Genomic DNA, 19,521 nt, shown 5'->3' on the forward strand with positions numbered 1-19,521 from the left:
GCCTAGAAAACGTAAAGTATTTCAAGAGTTTTTATATTTTCATTACATCTTTGTCCTTATTTTTCTATATCCGTAGCTCTACCATGCGCGTATGCGGGGGCGCCAAAATAGGGAGAAAAGGGAAGGAAAGAAAAGGGGAGGAAAAGGGAGGGAGAGAATAAGAGAAAGGGGGCAAGAAAGAGAGGAGGGAAAAAGAAGCACCGCATTGGTGTTCGACCTAGGGGGGGGGGGGCGCGCCGAATCGATAATCGACCTAGGGGCGCCAAATTTAAGTCCAACATAGATAGGGGAGCCGAAATTTGGTTCGAAATAAGAGGCGTCGAGTTGATATCCGACCTAGGGGGCGCCGAATTGATGTTCGACCTAGGGGGCGCCAAATCGATGTTCGACCTAGGGGGTGCCAAATTGATGTTCAACCTAGGTAGGGGGGGGGGGAGCAAATTGATGTTTTACCTCGGGGAGCCGTATAGATGTTCGACATAGGAGGGTGCCGAATCGAAGTTCGACATAGGGGCACTAAGGGGGCGCCGAATCGATATTTTTTTCGTAGGGTTGCCGAATTGCTGTTTGACATGGGGGGGATGCGCCGAATTGATGTTCAACCTAGAGCATGTAGGGGGTGCCGAATTTATGTTTTGCTTAGGGGCGCCGAATTGATGTTCCACCAAGGGTGTGCCAAATTGATATTCATCCTAGGGGGGGGGGGGTGGTGAATTGAAGTTTTACCCTCGGGGCGCCGTATAAATGTTCGAAATAGGGGCACTGAGGGGCGCCGAAATGATGTTTAACCTTGGGGCTGGGGCGCCGAATCAATTTTTTTCCTAGGGTTGTCGAGTTGCTGTTTGACATATAGGGGCGCCGAATTGATGTTCAACCTAGGGGGTGCCGAATGGATGTTCACCACACGCCAATTTGATATTTGTCTCGGTTCCTTAAAATTCAGGTTCAATTCAGGTATTATGTCATTATATGAATTGTGTTTTTGTGAATGATTATTTTATAGTAGTTTTCATAGTTAGCACTGCTGCTATATTAAATCGCGTAATGCAGGCGAGACTGCCAGATGCGTTCCACTTGTTTTTCTTTTTTTCTTTCCCTGAAGAAGAGCACAGTGCAGGAAATGGGATACTACCATCAGGGACTTATTACTATCACTGCACATCCAATCAAAGATGCCCAATCATCTTAACAAATCAGAGCTGTTTTCATCCTTTCCTGGGTAAGTTTCGCATCTCATATATGTTTTCAATAGCTAAAGCTTTGCTGTTTGGGAAACTACACTAGAAAGTTCCTTAAAATACCATTTTTTGTGTGCCATTGAAATGTTTTTTTGTCTCGCCCACCAGAGGTGAAGGCTTAGGGATCCAAATGTCGTCCGTCCGTCACAAACCTAATGACACATAACTCCACAACCGTAAGTCGCTTTTCAACCAAACTTGGATGGTAGATGGACTTGGGGGACCTGCATCTTATGCTGCAGTCGGAGGTCACATGGTAAGGTCAAAGGTCATTTTCGGGTCAACTTTAAAGTTTATATGCAAGACTCTCTTATGACACCTAACTCCGCAACCGTAAGTTGCTTCTCAACCAAACTTGGATGGTAGATGGACTTAGGGGACCTGCATCTTATGCTGCAGTCGGAGGTCACATGGTAAGGTCAAAGGTCATTTTCAGGTCAACGTTAAAGTTTGCATGCAAGACTCTTATGACACCTAAATCCGCAACCGTAAGTCACTTTTCACTAAACTTGGATGGTTGATGGACTGGGGGGACCTGCATGTTATGGTGCAGTCGGAGGTCACATGGTAAGGTCAAAGGTCATTTTCGGGTCAACTTTAAAGTTTATATGCAAGACTCTCTTATGACACCTAACTCCGCAACCGTAAGTTGCTTCTCAACCAAACTTGGATGGTAGATGGACTTAGGGGACCTGCATCTTATGCTGCAGTCGGAGGTCACATGGTAAGGTCAAAGGTCATTTTCAGGTCAACGTTAAAGTTTGCATGCAAGACTCTTATGACACCTAAATCCGCAACCGTAAGTCACTTTTCACTAAACTTGGATGGTTGATGGACTGGGGGGACCTGCATGTTATGGTGCAGTCGGAGGTCACATGGTAAGGTCAACGGTCATTTTCAGGTCAACGTTAAAGTTTACATGCAAGACTCTCTTATGATACCTAACTCCGCAGCCATAAGTCATTTTTCAACCAAACTTGGATGGTAGATGGACGTGGGGGACCTTCATGGTATGCTGCAGTCGGAGGTCACATGGTAAGGCCAAAGGTCATTTTTAGGTCAACGTTAAAGTTTACATGCAAGACTCTCTTATGACACCTAACTCCGCAACCGTAAGTCACTTTTCAACCAAACTTGGATGGTAGATGGACTTGGGGGACCTGCATGTTAGGCTGCAGTCGGAGGTCACATGGTAAGGTCAAAGGTCATTTTCAGGTCAACGTTAAAATTTACATGCAAGACTCTCTTCTGACACCTAACTCTACAACCGTAAGTCACTTTTCAACCAAACTTGGATGGTAGATGGACTTTGGGAACCTGCATGTTATGCTGCAGCCGGAGGTCACATGGTAAGGCCAAAGGTCATTTTTAGGTCAACGTTAAAGTTTACATGCAAGACTCTCTTATGACACCTAACTCCGCAACCGTAAGTCACATTTCAACCAAACTTGGATGGTAGATGGACTTGGGGGACCTGCATGTTAGGCTGCAGTCGGAGGTCACATGGTAAGGTCAAAGGTCATTTTCAGGTCAACGTTAAAATTTACATGCAAGACTCTCTTCTGACACCTAACTCTGCAACCGTAAGTCACTTTTCAACCAAACTTGGATGGTAGATGGACTTTGGGAACCTGCATGTTATGCTGCAGCCGGAGGTCACATGGTAAGCTCACAGGTCATTTTCAGGTCAACGTTAAAGTTTACATGCAAGAATCTCTTCTGACACCTAACTCCGCAACTGCAAGTCACTTTTCAACCAAACTTGGATGGTAGATAGACTTTGGGGATCTGAATGTTATGCTGCAGTCAGAGGTCACATGGTAAGGTCAAAGGTCATTTTCAGGTCAACATTAAAGTTTACGTTCAAGGCTCTTATGACAAGTGTTATTCCATCCCAGTGAAGTTTTGATACAATTCTGTTGCATGCCCTCGCAAATCACAATATTTCTGGTTATTTTCAGAAGTGGGCGAGACACAAAATTACTTTTGCCTTGTTTAAAACAGATAACTATACAAATGCTGTTTATCATCATCATCCTATTTTTTGTACCTGCTGTTCAGCCTTAATCATTCCAGAGGGATTTACTTTTGGAAGTTATACTGTTTTATTTTCTAGTACTTTTTTGTTGAGAAATAGATGTGTAGCAGCCAACTTATCAAATGTGCATTTCTTATGCTATACAAGAGATGATAAATACTATCTCATTTATATCAGATATTATCTGAAGGTTGAAAAGTGACTTGCCAAGAACACCTGATCTTTTTTTTAATTAAAAATAAATTGAAAATTCAGATGTCGCTTTTTGTGTAAAGTCTTGCTATTCTAATCCAGTAAAATGACACAATATTGAAAGTCACTGTTCTTTTTATTTCTGTGGTGATGGTTGAGTTTCTCAGTGGTTTCGTTTGTTTTCATGCGCCTTAACATCGACATTAACCTAGAATCACACAGACCTCTGCACAAGCAAACACATAACAAACAAACAAAGATGCATGGGTATTTCAAACCACGACTCAAACCAAATTATCTCACAGATCTCCATTTTAATGTTGACGTTAAGGTGCATGAAAACAAAAGAAACCACAGAAACTCGCTTATCACCACAGAAAAGAACAGTGACTTTCAATATTGTGTCATTTTGCAACTTTTTAATTTTGACCTTGCCCCACATTTCAAGGCACTACACCTCCATGTGAACCATAATCATATCATGTAGGGTATCATTTTAAAGAGAATTAAATGATCTACTAGTATTCATTGGTATCAATCACATATTAATATTCACCAAAACCAAGGAGGGATTATCGATCAAAGTCAGATTTCCAAACTTTTTTTGAGGGGTTTATATATAGAGCAGGAATGAACCTCATTGTCTCTCAGGTAATCTGCCAATGCTTTGAATATCCCTTTTCCTTGTAAAGATATCAATTCTCAAATGCTAAGAAAATCAATCTGTATGCTAATCACATTTATACATGTACTAGGGACAAAACTCTCCTGGCTAGTGTAATAATTTGTTGTTTTCTCCTATGTGTAAGCCCTATCTTTTGCAAAATGTATTTTAGATTGAGTAGCATACATTGAGGGGCATATTAGTATTATCTATATAGGTCTAAAAGATATAATTTTGAGTACAAGTTATAAAAGTTGATGCTTCATTAATTTTGTGTCTTGAAGCAACTGTGGGAAACATCTATTTTCTCTGTAATGGCAAGTGCAATGACCTTACTCATAGTATATTGTCATTTTGATTCATTTCACATTCATGATTTAATTTCAGACATTAACCCTTCTCTTACTTTTCTCTGATGATTTTATGAAAAAAAAAATTGGTGTGAAAATTTCTAAGTCAAATTTCATCTGAGTAGATAGTGTTTTGTTTCTTTCTGAAGTTGTCATTTATTTTCAGACATTTCCTTGTATGAAAATTTGCAGGGAATTCCTTCAGAGAGGCGGTTCGAAGTCTGACTATACATCTGATTCTGCATTTAATTCCAGCCAAAGCTTTTCAAGCAGTGCAACAAACTCTCAAGTTATGGGATCTCAGATGGAGAATTCACAATCTAGCTCCTTTGATCTCTTTTCTCAAATGATGTCTCAACAACAGGGTTACTCACAACAAAATGAGGTATATTTTCACTGTGATTTTTCATTTTAACCTGTATAGTTCTGGGGTATTTCAAAAACTTGTGAGTCGCAATGGTGGGGGGGGGGGGTGGGTAGGGGCATTATTGTCCTCTTAGGTGCTTGGTAGTGGAACACACTTGATTTTCAAATTGACTTGTTGGGATGGACTTGCCCTGAGCTGTAGGAAATAATTCTTTTAAAGGGGAATCCAGCTTTGGCCATAAAATGTTGTGTTGGGAAGGAGAAAAATAGATTAAACAGAATGGTGAAAGTTTGAAAGAAATCGGACAAGCTATAAGAAAGTTATAGCTGCTTTAAAATTGAGATCACTAATACTATGTAGATTTCAAATTGGCAACTGGGTAAGTAAACTATGACAAGGGGCAAGTACAACTTTCCCATAGGCCATGTACTTTATTATCAGGGATTTGTGGTTTTCTCCTAAGTACCCATTCCCCTGGGGCAGTAATCTAAATATAACCCAGGTAGTACATTGTTTTATGTCCTCATGAAAGAAAAATATAATTTGAAATAAAACTTTTAGGAAAATGACATTTTAGCCATAATATGTATTGGAGTACATGGAAGAGTAGTCCTTGCCTTACATCACTATGACATCCCATATGCGGCCAATTTGAAGTCTCCATGGGTATAGTGATTACCAATATTTACAACTTTTACAAATTCATAACTTTCTTGTTGTTTGTCCAACATTTTGTTGAAACTTTCACCTATCAACTTGTCTGATTTTTCTTTTCCTTATAAAAACAAGTTTTTATTTGGGTTGGATTCCCCTTTAATAACAATCATAATAACAAAGATTTTATATTTATCACTTTTAAAGCCCGTCTTAAAAGTTTTGGTAAAGGGTCGTCATTTACCATTCCAAAATTGCATAAGTGTAGTCTTAGTCATGAAAGTGAGAGAGCGAGAGAGAAAGCTTTTTTAATAGCTCTGAGAGTGAAGTTGGCTCAGTTGGTTAAGTGTCTGCCTGTCGAACCAAAGATCGTGGGTTCGAGTCCGCCCCGGGTGGATGACTGAAGCCAGTGCGTTGTGTGTAATCGTCTCTCCCCAGTTTCATAGATGTAGGCTATGTTAAAGTGGAAAACACTCTGTCCTCGGATAGGACGTTAAATGGAGGCCCTGTGTAGAGGAGAGTCAACACCTTTGCACGTTAAGAACCCACTGCATTGTTCAAATAAGAGTAGGGGGAAACCCCGGTGTAGTGGTCCACTTGCATTCCCCCAATCAGTTATATCGGGAGTAGAGACCCGCGGGTCACAGTTTTGTGTGCACCCTTCTAGGCAACCCAGATTGGCTGGCTCCTCAAAAAAAGAATGTCTTTGACAGATATATGGTGCTATACAAATGCTGTGCGTCATCATCAAGTGTCTTTCAGCTGTTAGAACTTATACATTTAAGTATCTAACGTTTTCTTGGTAATTATTCATTTTTAAAATAGCGATTTGAGCACTAAATGGATTATAAAAAAAGCTACTATCTGAGATCATTTCCTGAAATTTTGAGGAATTTAAATCCATTCTATGGGTGAGAAGGCATTTTATACAAGACAAAAATATATACAAGCATTGATATTTTATTTTGATCAGGTACCAAAATGAACATCATTCCTGTTTTAGGGAACATGCATTGATCACGGATTTGCCTATATACATGTACTTAAGATATGCTTTAACCTTATTTTTAAAGATAATCAAAAGTGGTTGCACTTAATATTGATTTTAAGCAACAGTCTGTAAAACCAAGATTAATGGTCACCATATGGATCTAGATTTGGTAGTTACATAAGGTGAAATTTGTGAAATCCTGAAATCAAACTGACAATGATCTTACTGTAGATAGCAGACCTGCCAACCAGTACGTTTTAGGCATATTTAGTATGTTTTTGCAACCAAAATATGGCAGTACGTTTTTTCTTTTAAAAATATGTTTTTTGTATTACAAAATCTTAATTTATTGAGAAAAATCATCTCTATATGTCTCTATTTCATAAAACGTACACAAATAAGGTTATTAGATCAATGTAATTTCAGGTAACTTGTTTTTTTTCAATCATTTTGTTAAAACCAGGGTGAGATATACACATGTGTTTCAATTTTTTTTTTTTCATCTGCAAGAGCAGTGCGCATTTTAGGTTGCATGCAGCTTGAGCGCTGTGATGAGCGAGTGCGCCAAGCAGTTTATTATGAACTACACTTTTTTTGGGAAAAATACAGTTTTTGTCTCACCTGCATAGCAAAGTGAGACTAAAGGCGCCGCTTTTCCGACGGCGGCGGCGTCAACACCAAATCTTAACCGAAGGTTAAGTTTTTGAAATGACAGCATAACTTAGAAAGTATGTAAGACCTAGTTCATGAAACTTGGCCATAAGGTTAATCAAGTATTACTGAACATCCTTCCTGAATTTCATGTCACATGCCCAAGGTCAAACGTCGTTTAGGGTCAATGAACTTAGACCATGTTGGGGGAATCAACATCAAAATCTTAACCTAAGGTTAAGTTTTTGAAATGTCATCATAACTTAGAAAATATATGGACCTAGTTCATGAAACTTGGACATAAGGTTAATCAAGTATCACTGAACATCCTGCATGAGTTTCATGTCACATGACCAAGGTCAAAGGTCATTTAGGGTCAATGAACTTTGGCCGAATTGGGGGTATCTGTTGAATTACCATTATAACTTTGAAAGTTTATGGATCTGATTAATGAAACTTGGACATAATAGTAATCAAGTATCACTGAACATCCTGTGCAAGTTTCAGGTCACATGATTAAGGTCAAAGGTCATGTAGGGTCAATGAACTTTGGCCAAATTGGGGGTATTTGTTGAATTACCATCATAGCTTTGAAAGTATGTTGGTCTAGTTCATAAAACGTGGACATAAGAGTAATCAAGTATCACTGAACATCCTGTGCGCATTTCAGGTCACATGACCAAGGTCAAAGGTCATGTAAGGTCAATGAACTTTGGCCATGTTGGTGGTATTTGTTGAATTACCATCATAACTTTGAAAGTTTATGGATCTGACTCATGAAACTTGGACATAAGAGTAATCAAGTATCACTGAACATCCTGTGCGAGTTTTAGGTCACATGTTCAAGGTCAAAGGTCATGTAAGGTCAATGAACTTTGGCCATGTTGGTGGTATTTGTTGAATTACCATCATATCTCTGTAAGTGTATTGGTCTAGTTCATAAAACGTGGACATAAGAGTAACCAAGTATCACTGAACATCTTGTGCGAGTTATAGTAATTTTCAAAGTCAGCACTGCTGCAATATTGAATCGCTTGATGCAGGTGAGACTGCCAGAGGCATTCCACTTGTTTTTACCACAGAATACAGTTTTTCATTCCCAGAGGTTGGCAGTTCTGAGATAGACATACAGATATCAAACGTGGGACAGTGTATTATTATTGCTTAGAAAAATATCTTGCTATTGAATTGCATCACATTCTTATATTGCTCATTTCTATAACACAAGATCTTCCAGAATTCTTTGGCACATAAATGCAAAGAGACATCTCAAGTGGTGTTTTTTTTTATTCTGCACAAACTCATTTTGAAATTGTTACCACAAGTGGCATTAATCTTTAACAGTAATTTAGTAATGGTGCAGTATGCTCTTCAAATTTTACTGAATAATATATGGAATTTCCATGGTGATAAGAAATTTCTAAAGAAATAAAATCCAGACTCGCATCAGGCAAGTAAAAAATCAAAATGTGAAAATTTACTTGCCCGATCAGGCAAGTAAATTTTGATCATCAATTGTCAACAGAAATGAAAAAAATATGTGTCTGGTGTAGTCTTCATATAGTCAAATGTCTAAAAAAATCTTACCAAAACTAAACAAATTTGTGTAATTTTCACTTCAAATTACCCCCCAAAAGCGTTTTCTTATATTTCATTGACATAAAAATGCATGCACAAACATGCGGTATCGATGAGATACATGTAGACAATTTCGAAATTTCTAAGCAAACTGTACTGATAAGTGGCACGCATGTTGTTACAGCTGTTAAATACAAGTACAGAAATAGTACTAAGTCTCAAAATGATAGGGGAAAGCCTTTTTATTATTTTTTTTCTTGGCGAGTAAAAATAAAATGAATGAAAATCATGTTCATTTGTCTCTTATTTTATTATGGCTACACTTATATTTGTCTCGCCTGCATAGGAGAGCAAGACTACCGGTATACATGTACATGTAGGCGCTGCTTTCCCGACGGTGACGGCGGCAGTGGCGTCGAAATTTTATGGATCTAGTTCTTGAAACTTGGACATAAGAGCAACCATGTATCCCGGCTGAATGTCATGTACGAGTTTCAGGTCACATGACCAAGGTCAAAGCAAGGTCACTTAGGGTCAACAAACTGGCCATGTTGGGGGTATTTGAGGAATTGTCATCATGACTTTGAAATTTTATGGATCTAGTTCATGAAACATGGACATGTGAGAAGTATCCTTGAACATCCTGTGTGAGTTGCAGGTCACATGACCAAGGTCAAAGGTTATTTACGGTCAACAACCTTTGGTAATGTTGGGGGCAATATGTGGAATTGTCATCATAACTTTAAAAGTTTATGGATCTGGGTCATTCCATGCCAATTCACCCAATGAATGTGCAATTTTGCACCCGACCCTCTCGGAATTCGTTGTAAATTGGTACACATGAAATTCACCATGGCCCACGCACGAAACAAAAAAAATTAGTCCAATTGGTCCGTCGGTTCTCGCGCTACGGCCCGCCCTTTTCTCCTTGTTTTGACAAAAATGGGCGTGACCCTCAACTTTCAATGGCCACTGCGTCGTAACGTGTTGACCAATTTTCATGAAACAGGTACCATTTATTAGGAAATTCAGAGAGGAATCCAAAACATGCATCAAATAATGTATTGGAGCAATTTATAAGGTCATGACCTTTGACCTTTACTTTGACCTTGAGTTTGACCCCCGGACAAATAATTTTTTAACTTGATTTTCATGTATGTTAATTATTAGTATGATATTGACAAAATATATCAAAATCAATGATGATATTTTATTTCTTCACCTTTTAAAACTCTTCCAAAGATACCATGAAATTTCACTCTAGTCCTACATACTGATATTCATGTTAGTAAAGTGTTAACCATTTACATGATTTCTTCCAATCTTAAGTTACAGTATGCATGCACATGAAAAGAAATTAAGCTCATCAGTTCACAAATGAAACATTAAACATTTATGCTCATGAATAGGTATCTGTTTAGGCAATTTGATGTTCAGCAATATATGTCATATATGTACATATATATATATATATTCTTGTTAGTAAATAGGCATATACCCCGGGGGGGCCACTTACATTGACGAGTGGATACCATGCGCGACCAAAAAAACACGTAAAAAGGATGTCTTTTTCAAGATAGGGCACGTTACGTACGTAACGTGATAAGGGTGTCAAAAACACAAAAATAATGAAAAAGGGTATCTATTTCGCTATGAAAATTACGTGTTTAGGGTCAAATTTGCGGGGATGATAAAACAAATTAAAATGTTTTATAAAGGATGTCCTTTTTGCCCCAACACTACGTATTTAGAGTCTGATTTGCGCGAGGTGTAGCTAGAATGTGGGGTCGTACTAAACCAAATGATGTGTATATAAAAGGTAAGACCGACGACCGAAGGGCCCGTGACATAACAATAAAACATTCCTGTACTTGTTTAGGGGTTCATTTCAGGAAATATTAGCCAAGAGTATCGGTTTTTTTCCCAATACTTGTTAAGGGTAGGGTTTCACACGCCAATACTTGCTAAGGGGTGCATTTTCAGAATATGGAAATTACGTGTTTAGGGTGCTTTTCGAGACCCCATGGTCGCGCATGGTATCCACTCGTCAATGGAAGTGGCCCCCCCGGGGCATATACTCAACAATTTGATGATAAAAGTAAACACTTTACTAACAAGAATATATATATATATATGATATATATTGCTGAACATCAAAATGCCTAAACAGATACCTATTCATGAGCATAAATGTTTAATGTTTCATTTGTGAAATGATGAGCTTAATTTCTTTTCATGTGCATGCATACTGTAAGTTAAGATTGGAAGAAATCATGTAACTGGTAAACACTTTTACTAACATGAATATTAGTATGTGGGACTAGAGTGAAATTTCATGGTATCTTTGGAAGAGTTTTAAAAGGTGAAGACATAAAATATCATCATTGGTTTTAACATATTTTGTCAATATCATACAAATTATTAACATACACGAATATCAAGTTAAAAAATTATTTGTCCGGGGGTCAAACTCAAGGTCAAAGTAAAGGTCAAAGGTCATGACCTTATAAATCGCTCCAATACATTATTTGATGCATGTTTTGGATTCCTCTCTGAATTTCCTAATAAATGGTACCTGTTTCATGAAAATTGGTCGACACATTACGACGCAGTGGCCATTGAAAGTTGAAGGTCACGCCCATTTTTGTCAAAACAATGAGAAAAGGGCGGGCCGTAGCGCGAGAACCGACGGACCAATTGGACTTATTTTTTTGTTTTGTACGTGGGCCATGGTGAATTTTATATGTACCAAATTACAACAAATTCTGAGACGGTCGGGTGCAACCACTGGGTGAATCCAGATGGAATGACCCACCTAGTAAATGAAACTTGGACATGAGAGCAGCAATGTATCCCTTAATACCCAGTGCGCGTTTCAGGAACATGGCCAAGATCAAAGGTCATTTAAAGGTCAATGAACTCTGGCCGTGTTGGGAGTAGGCCTATGTGTTGAATTGGCATCATAACTTAGGAAGTTTATGGATCTAGCTTATGAAACATTGAAATAAGGGTAACCAAGTATGAATGATTGTTTTGTACATGTCTTAGGTCACATGATCATGGTCAAAGGTCATTTTGGGTCAATGGACATAATTCATGTTTAGTGTTTTCTTCTGTGAGTAATTATTCATTAGCTACATGTTTTTGAAGGCAGCACTGCTGCTACATGTATCGAATTGCGTAATGCAGGCGAGACTGCCAGAGGCGTTCCACTTGTTAATGTTTTTATGTTTTTTTTTTCAGGCAAGTAAATATTTCTTTCGGGCAAGTGAAAATCTGAAATTGTAATTTTAACTTACCCAAGGGCAAGTAAAAAAAATGTTAGTGTGGAGCCTTGCGGCGTAGGCTTACTCAAAGTTGAATGTTGATATTAAATTTGAATTTACTTTTGTTCTCAACTTTTCAGGGCACATCTTCGAACTTCTACATGAAATATATGTCAAAGCCTCCACTCTTTCAGAAAGATGGTGCATCAAAGAAAACTACATGTACACTTCCAAGGAGAAAGAGTTTCCAAGGAATGCAAGAGTTTTACAGAGAAAAGGCCAAAGATAGAGATGATAGGTACATTAAGCATACTTGATGTCTTTTAATTAATTTGTTTCATTGATTGTTTCTCTAGAGTAAAACATATCATTTTTATCTCCCGAACATCAATAGAAGAAAGACTGACATCAAATTTTAGTCTTTGGTTGACTATTATTATAGTCCATCATGCTCTACCAAAGTCTTAAAAGATTCTGTGCCATCCAAATCCAACTTGATTACTATTGATGCATAGTGCTTAATAAATCTCAATGTTACAAATTGGTACTCCATACCGGTGTGTTGGCTCAGTTGGTAGAGCGTCCGTCTTGTACATCGCCTTGGCAGCAGCAGCAATGCGCATTTAGCCATGTTTAGCCCTTCGCGTATTGCACCCGCATTCATAAGCGCAATGAATGTATTATTGAAGAATCCAAATATGTTTCATAGAGTTTTAACCAATTTAAAGAAAAAAACGTTTTTCAACTTGCCATTCTCCACCCCTGAAAAGAGAGCTGATCTCATTTCCTTTTTGACATCATGGAGGTAAAATGACAGGAGGGTGGATGAGGAATTTTAATCCCTGAAGCCGATCAAGATTTTGTCCCACTGAATAAACATCCATTCAAAATATTGGTCAAGTACTCCATACCGGTGTGTTGGCTCAGTTGGTAGAGCGTCCGTCTTGTACATCGCCTTGGCAGCAGCAGCAATGCGCATTTAGCCAGTAAGCCCTTCGCGTATTGCACCCGCATTCATAAGCGCAATGAATGTATTTTCTTATGACATCAAGACTGTGCAATGGTACATTTTGGACAGTACGTGTTCAATTGAATGCTAGCATTCAGCCTCCCATTTGATTGCGTACAACAAGCTAAGTAGGCATTGTACATTAATGAATGCACAGCTGAGTGCAGCTTTAAAAATCAGCAAGAAATTCATCCACATTGTGCTGCACTCAACCCGGTTGAGGTGAATGGGTACCTGGCAGAAATTTGTTCCTTGAAATGCCACCGTCCTGTAAAAGGCTGCGGGGCTAAAGCCAGGGTAATAATATCCAAGTCCTTTGGAAACGCATAGGGACGTACAAGAACTGCGTTATTATTATTATCGTGCATCATGACCATGATATGTTCAAGCATGGTTAAGATGTTGTGGGACATGGACGTGCTGTTGATGGATTGTCATGTTGGAGACTCATGGATTTTGTAATAACTAGCCCCATCTTAAAGGGGGAGTGAACTGTGTGTTATAAATACCTAGTCTTAACCCTAATTCTCCCGGGGTATTTTTATTCTTGTCATTCCCGGGGGGGGGGGGGGGGGGCCCATTATGGCCCCCCCTTAAGATCTCAGCCGCGGATTGCGCGATCACAACCAAAATTTGCATGATGGTAGAGAATGATGTATTCTACGCAGTTGCATTGGTAAATTTCACTGAATTCATATATTTTTATTTTATATGAATTAATTATGCTAATTTATTCATGAAATCATACTTTTTGCTCTGATTCACTAAATAAAGCTCCTAGAATGCTAGTTTTTGGTGAAAATATTCTCTATAGCATTCCTAACAATTGTGAATGAAAAAAATTCTGGTACCAAGACCGATTTCTTATGTATTTCCTTGTTTTTTCACTTTTTGTTTTTTATTGTTTTTTCGATGGAAATCGTTCCAGACTTAATTCTGATCATAAACAAGGCAAAATTAAATAAGTTTAATTAGTAAAAGTAGAAATATTGATACATTTAATAATATTGGCTAAATACACAATTTGCATTGGATTTGGACATGAAATCACGTTTTTGAGCAATTTTGGGTCTGACATGCACTTACATAATGTTGCGTAATGTCGTAACCGCGTACCCGGGCGTCACAAATTTGGTCTCAAAATTTGCGCGAGACTTGAAAGTAAAAAGTCAGTGAGCAGTGAGGTCAAAAAAATTTGCGCAGCAGATATATCGCGAAAATTGTTGAGGGGGGGCCATTATGGCCCCCCCCCCCCCGGCAGAATTAGGGTTAAAATACACGTTTTCAGATATCTACTAATACTATAAAAGATAATAAATTGACCTACATGTACATGTATAATTGTATTTGTATAGAGATACTAAAATGTTTTGAGAGGAAAAGTAATTAGTTTGCTACTTGGTAAAATAATTATTGCAGTATAAATGTATTGAGTAGTTAATTAGCATGTTATCCTTCAAGTGGGTCTATATTACTAGACTACACTAGCATTATGGGACAGGAAACTGGCCAGGTATGAGAACTTGAGGACTCAAGATGGCGCTTTTGGTTCATATCTGCTTTAAGAGAGTGTTGTTGGCTCAGTTGGTAAAATGTCTGCCTGTCGAACCAAAGATCGTGGGTTCGAGTACGCCCCAGGCAGATGACTGAAGCCAGTGCGTTGTGTGTTAACGTCTCTCCCCTGTTTCATAGATGCAGGCTATGTTAACTCTTTGCCCGCCACGTACACTATCCCCTCTGCGCAACATTAATTTTGGGGTGCCACATTCAGAGGGGGTTTGCGTGCACTGTCCTATTCAACTCGCAATAACTTTTTACTGGTTTGTCGTATTGAAAAAAATTGTGTAGCAAAGTTTTAGAGAAATGAATACTCTTGCCAATGGTATCATTTTTGCTATGTATAAAATCATGGATTTTGAGAATTTTAACTTTACATTCTGTTTCCAATTTTTCGTTTAGGAGGGTATTTTATACCTCTTATATTCAATACTTCCTAATGAAGGTTAAATTTCTAAGTTAGTCCATTGAAAAGATGTGTTCTTTAGCTTTCATTACATACCAAATCCATGTCTTTATGGTCATTATGAGCTAAGCAGTTTAGGATTGAAATGGGGCATTCAAAAAGAGCAAACTGACAATGAACTAAACTCTTCTATTGAAATTGTCCCTGGCTGCTTCTCAATAGTCTTCCCGTCCTGGGAGACTTCCTGTCCTGGGAGACTTCCCGTCAATTGATACTTTGATCCCCTTATTGTTATAGGGAGGTGGCAATTTGTATCATTCTTTTATTACAAGGAAAGCAGTGCAAGCTATTGAAAGCTCATCTAAATATATCCTAAAGCAGTTCAAAAAACTCAATTTTACCCGAAAAATCTCTATGTAAACAACGTCGATGAAAGCTATAACACGAAAGCTAGATTCGTAAACAATGCAATACACGCGTCCCTATTGTATGTGTGTGTACACAATTACAATTAAATGCGTTCCGTATGCATTGTGTGCGAACTGTGACTTGAGTCGTTGTTGGCATTTCTTTGGATAGGACATTAAGTGGAGAGTCAACACCTTTGCACGATAAGAACCCACTGCATCATTCGAATAAGAGTAGGGGGAAACCTAGGTGTAGTGGTCCACCTGCACTCCCCCCAATCAGTTATATTGGGAGGAGAGACCTGCGGGTCATAGTGATTCAGCTTGCTTTTCGCCTCCCAGGCACAAGTGACGCCAAAAAAATGATAATGATAATAATAATAGTTCAAAGATGGGAAAATGTATCACTAGAATTGGAGTTCAAATCTAAGTAAGGTATTTAGTGCAACATCTGATGCATCCCCCCAACTTCCTACCCACCCCATCCAATACCATGTAAATATCCTAGTTTTGTTGCACAAGTGGCTGATTTTCATGACGATAATGAAAATGGTAATCATTTTCACAATTTTATAATTTACCTACATGTAGGACTTGCCCTAAAATTATCTTTCCCTCCAACACAGGGGCTAAAAAAGGGTAATTCTACAACAATGAATGTAGATACTAGATTTATTTTGAATTTCCAAAATGCTCCATTGGGCATGTTGTGTCAAACCTTTGACTATAAGGGGAGGATGTTTTGGCCATTTCTTGGCAGTTTTCCACAACTATTTTTCTTTTCAAAATGCCGAACAATTAAAAAAATAAAAATGAAATTACCAGTCAATATCGAGCTTTGGGAACATGGTACTCTCCATTAGAATAATACATACACATTAACCCTAAACTTTAACCCCCCCTCAACATTTTCTGTGATCATTCCGCCGCGCGAAATTTTTTGACCGCGCCACTCGCAGAGTTTATACTTTTAAATCTCTCGCATCTTTTGAGACCAAATTTATGACGCCCGGGTACGCGGTTCTGAAATCACGCAACATTTCGTAAGTGCATGTCAGACCAAAACTTGTTCCAAAACGTGATTTTGTGTACAAAGTCAATGCAAATTGATTTTTCTCATCTTATTCATAAAGATATGATTATTTTTACTTTAAACAGCTGAAATCAATTGATTTTAGCATAATTATGCTTCAAAAAGGTTGTGCAATAAATCTGGTGAAAAAAACAAAGAAAAAAAAGAGGTTGAAAAACATAGAAATACATAAGAAATTCATAAAACAATAAAATACATTCAATTGCAATTGTTAAGAATGCTACAAAGAATATTTTTACCAAAAATTAGCTTTCTAGGAGCTTTATTTAGTGAATTAGAGCAAAAAGTATGATTTATGCATAAATTAGCATAATTAATTCATATGAAATAAAATTTCATTATTTTGGAAAATTTTACCATACAGCCTTGTAGATTACATTGCACACTACCATCATGCAAATTTTTGCGGTGCTCGCGCGATCGGCGGCCGAGATCTCAGGGGGGGGGGTTGAATCAACCCCCCCCCCCCCCCCGGCCACAGAACAGCCAAAAAAGCCCGGCCTAGTTAGGGTCAAACTACTAGCCGGGGGCTGGGAGAGTTTATTCAGCTGATCGGGTACAAAAGGTTTGATGGTCCCATCATGTTGGCATGAAGTCAGTGATCAAGGAAAAGTGTTGCTGCCGGGCCATATCCTGTACGGAAGGCCTTGATGGCCCCAAAAATTGGTTTATTCAGCTGAAAAGGTACATGGCTAATTCTTTTTGCAATGGACCGAGTATACACTGAGATTTTCAAAAATACCCATGCCAGCAACTTTATCAAGTACGGGGGCCCAGACAGTAGGCCCAAAGGGCCCCCCGAAAATAGGTTTATTCAGCTCAAAAGGTACATGGCTAATTCTTTTTGCAGTGGACTGAGTATACATTGGGATTTCCCAAAATACCCATGCCAGCAACTTTATCCTGTACGGGGGCCCAGACAGTAGCCCCAAAGTGCCCATATGTGTCCCACAACTAATTCATTAAGCTAAAAATGTACATGGATAATTCCCTTTGCAATGGAGGCAGTATACATTGGGATTTTCAAAAATACCCATGCCAGCAACTCTATCCTGTACGGGGGCCCAGACAGTAGGCCCAAAGGGGCCCCCGAAAATAGGTTTATTCAGCTAGAAAGATACATGGCTAATTCTTTTTGCAATGGACCGAGTATATATTGGGATTTCCCAAAATGCCCATGCCAGCAACTTTATCCTGTACGGGGGCCCAGACAGTAGCCCCAAAGTGCCCATATGTCCCACAACTAATTTATTCAGCTAAAAATGTACATGGATAATTCCTTTTGCAATGGAGGCAGTATACAATGCGATTAATAAAGAAATAAACCCATGCCAGCAACTTTATCCTATATAGGGGCCCAGACAGTAGGCCCGAAGGCCCCCCCCCCCTCCCTTAAAAAAAAAAAAATTGATTATTCAGCTGAAAAGGTACATGGCTAATTCTTTTTAAAATGGAATATGCATACTTCAAGGCTCACAAAACTACCCATGCCAGCAACTTTACCCTGTACGGGGGCCCATACAGTAGCCCGAAAGTGTCCATATGCCCCACAACTAATTTATTCAGCTAAAAATGTACATAGATAATTCCTTTTGCAATGGAGGCAGTATACAATGGGATTTTCAAAAATAACCATGCCAGAAACTTTATCCTGTATGGGGGCCCAGACAGTAGCCCCAAAGTGCCCCTCCCCCACGACTAATTTATTCAACTAATAATGTATATTGATAATTTCTTTTGCAATGGAGGCAGTATACAATGCGATTTAAAAAGAAAAACCCATGCCAGCAACTTTATCCTATATAGGGGCCCAGACAGTAGGCCCGAAGGGCCCCCGAAAAACGGGGTTATTCAGCTGGAAAGGTACATTGCTAATTCTTTTTAAAATGGAATTTGCATACTTTAAGGCTCACAAAACTACCCAAGCCAGCAACTTTACCCTGTACGGGGGCGCAGACACTAGCCCGAAAGTGTCCATATGCCACACAACTAATTTATTCAGCTAAAAATGTACATAGATAATTCCTTTTGCAATGGAGGCAGTATACAATGGGATTTTCAAAAATAACCATGCCAGAAACTTTATCCTGTATGTGGGCCCAGACAGTAGCCCCAAAATGCCCCTCCCCCAAAAAGTGTATTTAGCCTGAAGACATACACGGATGATTGTTTTTGCAATGGAACTTGCATATACTTTGGTGGTCATATAAATGTCAATACTAGCAAATTTACCCTGTATGGGGGCTCAGATAGCAGGCAATAAATTTTTTCAGCAGAAGTGATGCATGAATATAACTTTTTTGGATGGAATTTGTATGCAATTCGCTAAGGTTTCTAAAAATAGCAATGCCATCAAGTTTATTCTGTATGAGGCCCAGACATTGAGGCGACCCAAAAAGCCCCAAGGATAATAAGATATACATGGATAATTAATTTTTTTAATGGAATCAGTATATCTTGGTCCATATTTGCAGTAATATATGCCTGAAAGGGACCCAATGTGCAATATATAGGCCTATAGTTTTAATTGGGGATAGAAAATTTGTGCTTGGAACTGGCGGAAATACCGCACTTGATTTACTGGACTGAAGACATAGAGGGGTAATTATTTACATAACTACATTATAAGTGAGGGTTTACAAAATAAATTGAAACATGCATGATTTTTCTTGAACTGAAATAATGACAGCAGCACCGAAGGATTATTTGTCATGTTTATTTATTACAAAATCACAAGTTACAGTACCTGTAAATGCACAAGTTTGCCATTGTATTCACAAACTAAAACCCACAAAGGGCCCAAATGCCCAATAAAGAGTGGAACTAGTAAAATCTTAAGGTTCAAAAGGTTTGTTCATTGTTTTCAAATTTGATCATGTTTCGATAACATCATTTTCAACTTTCGAGTAATTTACAGACAAATGGACACTGCAGCCGGCTACGGGCTTCTTATCCCATATTTGCATTCAGATAATGTCTCGTTATTTTTTCTTCCAACAAAAAACCTATTCCACAAAAGCAATATGGCAGTGCACACATGAGGAAATGAGAAAGAAAAAT

The 19,521-nt window shown here is 38.5% G+C and overlaps 1 long non-coding RNA gene across 1 annotated transcript; it reads left to right on the top strand.

Annotated features, from left to right (window-relative positions):
- On the top strand, positions 1-16,851 carry LOC135153699 (uncharacterized). Its single transcript, XR_010293211.1, has 3 exons — positions 1-1,219; positions 4,675-4,867; positions 12,130-16,851. It is a non-coding gene; the product is annotated as an uncharacterized LOC135153699 (long non-coding RNA).
- The last annotated feature ends 2,670 nt before the right edge of the window (positions 16,852-19,521 follow it).

Source organism: Lytechinus pictus, chromosome 3, assembly GCF_037042905.1.
Source record: "Lytechinus pictus isolate F3 Inbred chromosome 3, Lp3.0, whole genome shotgun sequence".
NCBI lineage: Eukaryota > Metazoa > Echinodermata > Echinoidea > Temnopleuroida > Toxopneustidae > Lytechinus > Lytechinus pictus.